Source organism: Nanorana parkeri, unplaced genomic scaffold, assembly GCF_000935625.1.
Source record: "Nanorana parkeri isolate BGI_ZX_2015 unplaced genomic scaffold, ASM93562v1 scaffold35, whole genome shotgun sequence".
NCBI classification, from domain to species: Eukaryota; Metazoa; Chordata; class Amphibia; order Anura; family Dicroglossidae; genus Nanorana; species Nanorana parkeri.
This window is the reverse complement of record NW_017306303.1, coordinates 3219325-3224278: the sequence shown is the minus strand read 5'-3', so window position 1 is coordinate 3224278 and position 4954 is coordinate 3219325. Positions and strand designations below refer to the sequence as shown.

Here is a 4954-nt window from a genome sequence, read left to right as displayed (position 1 = left end):
ATACCAATTGGACCCCCCGGTCCATATGAACTGAAGCCGCACACCACCCCCACCTCTATACCATCCTCCTCCACACAGCCCCCACTTAACCAAACTAATACCGGAAAAGTTCTGAACAACACAGAACCACCCATCCCCCACCCCCCAGGAGAGCGCTGTCACACAGGACTTGAATCCTTAATTTTCCTATACCAAAAATGGAATGGTTGTGAATAGGGCTAGTTCACACTGCTGCGTCAGTTGCGTTATGTTGCACTGAAAAAAACAGTAGAACCTTTTTAACGCAATGTAACAATGGATTCCGGTGTGAACTAGCCCCATTCACATCCATTCATTTTTTGGTGCCCTTCCATTAGCATTGAATGAAAGACTGATCGCAGCACAATGGATCAGAAGGGAATGGGAAGGTACAATTGCAAGTCAACGGACCCTTCGTTGACTTGTGATTTGCTTCTGATTTTGGTGTGAATGCACCCTTAAACTTAATGATTTAACTGTTTCCAGAAATATTTACATTGAAGGTCAGCTGTAAACATAACATTTAAGCCTTCAAATAGCATCTTTGACTGTAAAAGAAGGGAGGGTTTAGTTTCACTTTAAGCCAGGTTCAGGATGACTGCTCTGGCAGCTCTTTATTTATTTCCTTACAGTTTCACATTTACCTAATTAGCACAATTTCTGATGATATACAGTATATGCAGTTGTGTGATACATCTGTGAAATTATCCCCAGTTGTTTACATACATTACTTTATTATTTGTAAGGAATAAAAAGCTTGTTTTATCCAGAAGGGTCTGCCATTATGCTGTCATTAAAAGTCTAGAGGGGGCTAACAGTATGGCCGATCTGTGAGAAAGATGAAAATCCAGTGCCAAGAGAGATATCCCTTCATAGAATTTTTGTGACTTAGGAGTCCTGCCAAGAAGAACTTGTAGCTAGAGTCATATAGGAATAGAAGAACCTGGTGGCTGATTGATCTTGCTGACATGTATCAGAAACAAAAATATTAGTTTTGTATTGGCATACCATTTAAACCATGCTCCATGTAGTAAAAGCCTGCCAGGATAGAAATAAATAAGCTGTAATTGCTCACATATTTCTGAAGATACTGTTTCAGAATTGTTATCCTATCCTTTTTCACTTCTTGGTGATTCACTGGCCTGGAACAAGTATGCGTTGGGACAGCCAAAATGCGCATGTTTTTACCGGGACTGTAGAACACATGGAGCTCCCATATTTTAATTCTGATAGAATCACTATAAGAATAATTTTATAATATAATTCATATTCACTGGGTTTTTGAATAATATAAATTCTATTTTAAAAGTAACCCCCTCCCCCGATACAAGTACTGATATTCCAGCTATTTATGGATACTGGTGGGATGCACTACCAAATGAATCTTCATAATCCTTATACCTGTCAGAGACAAAATGATTCACATCTGCTGGCTGAAGTGCCAGTGCTTTCCTCCTCAATGGTACGCTTTCCACATTTTTGAATAGGTTTACTTCAGGTGCTCCAGTTTCCACCCGCATTCCAAAATAAAAATGTAGGTCAATTGGTATCATGCCAGGCTGGCTTTAGAGCACTTTCCAAACAGAGTTCCAAGGAAGTCTATGGTACCTTTAGAGCTTTTTTTAGTACTTTGCATGCTACATGATGCTAGTGATTGCAGTGGTGGGCTGTGACCAAGCAGCCATTTGCAATCTCCTTGGACCACTGTGGCATTAGGTTGGGTCCATTCTTTGTTTTTATAGGACAAAAAGGAGGGGGCAAGGGTGGTAAGTTGATCACATCAGCCCTTCTTTTTCACATGACCCCCCTTCCCTGAAGGTTAACCTAACAAAGGTTAGTAGTGAATTGGAGAGAAGCTCACATGCTCTGCAGGGAAGGATGAACTAAATAAAAAGGAGTAGAGTACAATGATAACTTGACTAAAATAAATACAAAAATATAATTTTCTATTGAGAAGAACATGAGGATGTTGAAGGCCCACCCACATTCCTGGGCTTTAGCAGATCTGGGGAGAGCAATGGCTGTCAAGGGAGCGAGGAATAAGAAAAATATTTCTCTGCTTTACACCTACCCGCACACTAAATAAACAGTAGACTGTTACTATACAGGGGGGCACCAACATATATTTTTAATGGCTGGCCGAAGCCAAGCTTCAATGTACAGGAAGCGGGTTGTCCCAGAAGAGCAGCAGCGATGAGCCTACGGTGGACAACACCAGAGGTAGGGTGAGTATTGGAGCAATAGTTGCTTTATTTGTTTTAGTAACTGTGGGGCAATATTTTTTTTGCTAAAAAAAAGTAATGCCGGAGTTAGCCTTTAACTGCTGCTCATTACAATGGCACTATATACTGTAAATATGGTAAAGAAATATAATAATCTAAAATCAAGGAGAACTACTAATAATGGCTGCAACAAGGCAAAGTTGGCTCTCGCCTTTAGATTCTCTGAGAGATTTAGGAAGCTAATGTAAGATTCAATCACGCAGAACCGGACTATCATTTTCTGGTAGATTAACCCTTTAAAAAAGGAAATAGGAAACCTTGCTTTCTTGGCACAAAAAACGTTTATAAATGATATGTACATTTTCCTTTATCGATACATGCTGGTTTTCTGTTAATGGTAGAGTACTGATATTTACTTGTGATATGTCCTACTCAGTCTAGCTTGGTTATTAGCCAACTTATTCACAAGTATATTGCTGTATGATCATCCCTCCAACAATACATTCATGGAGCAGTTCATTTCATTTTGTGATCTTGTAATATCAGAGGTTGTGACAAACATGCTCCCAAGGGCTGAAGAATTCTGTGGTTTGATGGCCCTCCCACACATGGCCTAGAAAAGATCACATCTGACTGCCACGGTAGCGATGCCTACACACAGCCCCAGAATCCGTAAAACCCACCGCATGCCAGAAAGCCTCGAAGCAGGTAGGAGGCTGAGCTGTGTGGGCTCAGAATTCATTCTCACGCATTCCTAAAGCCAACCACTTGCTGCATGAATCACTTCACAGAACGTAATGCTGAAGATCCTGATAGTGGACGTTTATTTTTAGTTTATCATGCTGTGTCATTATTTACACTGCCATACATGATACATCATTCTGTCTGGTGTCCATGGTGTCATTTACAATGGATACTTGTATTGAAGCCTCCACAAATCCTGTATAAATTAGCCAGTAACTGGTTTGTTTTTTTCAGTTGCGATTTGCTTGACAAATGATTGGTCCAGAGCTGCTGTTTTCACCCAGAATATACATGGTAAAAGAAGGTTTTTGTCATAAGTGTTAAGACTGAAGCTTGCAAGACTCAGTTGCCCCAGCTAGGATCTTCATCCATTGGAAGATGAGAAAAAGTAGAAAAACTGGATAGGCTGACATCAGTGTTTATTATGTCCAATACCTCTTCCAGCTGACTCCTAATAAAAAAAAGAGAAAGCTATGGTAAATATTAACAGATGGTGTTTAACAAATAATCTGTTGATTTTAGATCGGGACCTTAAAGGAGAAGTATCGGAGAGTAAAATGTACTCCTCTCAATACTTCGGCATATAACAATGCAGGTGTCTTATGCCAGCTCGATAGATCGAGAGCTAAGTAATCACAAACCACTAATTGCTCAGCTCGTGGCTTCTCCCTGCAGAGAGCGGTGACTGTTAGTCACTGCTCCCTGCAGGGATACCCCTCTTCCCTCTCTGCTCCTCTAGCGCTCGCTGAAAGGATAGACAGGGGAGGGGTCAGGCACAGCTGGCTCTGGCTCTAGAGAGGCAGAGCCAGCTGTCAATCAGGCAGCGGGGTGGATCCTGACAATATTGTCAGGATCTTTCCTGGCTGCAGCACAGTTCGGTGATGTCAACAAATAGGGGACAGACTTTGGGTCACAGGTGTACATTAGTAAATGTACTTTTTTGACCCAAAAGAGGACTAAAGCCAAAAAAAAATAGAATTAATCATTCCATTCATCAATGTACATCCCTCTTTTCATCCATCCACCCACCCATGCATCCATCCTGTCCTGTCCCTTTCCTCACTCTCAACAAAACCAGTATATAGTTTTAAATGTACCATTATTAATTTAAATCCAAAGTTAACCCTTAGACTACAAAAGCCTTTGCATAATGGTATTTGCAAGGCCAAGTAACCAGGTTTTTCTCATCCCAGCTTTTTGTTTTCATTCATTGCAATAAATGTTCTAAAGCAAGTGGAATGTAACATTTACACATGTGCTTTATTAATATATGCCTTTTTAAGCAGTGGTATGGCTGTGGTAAGGTTATATAACGGTTTTTAATATGGCCTTATTATACATAACACCTTGCCTTGAAGGAGGAAGGAGGGTCAGCAACCCTAACATGATGCTATAACTGCAGACCTCTGGTTTTAGAGGTAAACTGTTACAAGATACAGTGACGCAGCAATTCTGAGGGTAACTAAAGAGGGATAGCCATAAATTACCTGATCCTTCCCTTCCTGGATGGGCCAGTGCAACACAAATTGGACCATTGCCTGCTGCCATAGGGAACAATAAGAGGCTGATTCAACATCAGTAACATATTTTATTGCACATAGTTTTCCCATCTTTTTTGAAAGTATCAGTGCAAAGGGCTCATGTCCCATTTCAGGAGATTTTAGACACTAAAAGAGATTGTCAAATGCCTGTCTTTCTCTAGTATCATCTGCCAATCTATGGACAGCCATACAGAGGATTCGTTTATGTTGTGCAGAGCAATGATATGCCATACTACATTGCAAAAAGGCACTTGAAGTGTACAGTTTGCTACTTTAGTCGTGTGCAGTATATTCATAAAGGACCACAAGCATGTCAATGTGTTCTCATCAGCTTACACTGCTCCACTAGGATAGGCCTCCGGGTAATGAAAGGTTGGTGATTCATGAATATAAGGTGGGGTCCATATTGGATTACTATTCTCCATACAC

At 40.7% G+C, this 4954-nt stretch overlaps 1 long non-coding RNA gene across 1 annotated transcript; it reads right to left on the bottom strand.

Annotated features, from left to right (window-relative positions):
• Positions 1 to 2566: 2566 nt before the first annotated feature.
• On the bottom strand, positions 2567 to 4954 carry LOC108797862. Its single transcript, XR_001941909.1, has 2 exons — positions 4862 to 4954; positions 2567 to 3435 (listed from the first exon to the last, which is right to left on the bottom strand). It is a non-coding gene; the product is annotated as an uncharacterized LOC108797862 (long non-coding RNA).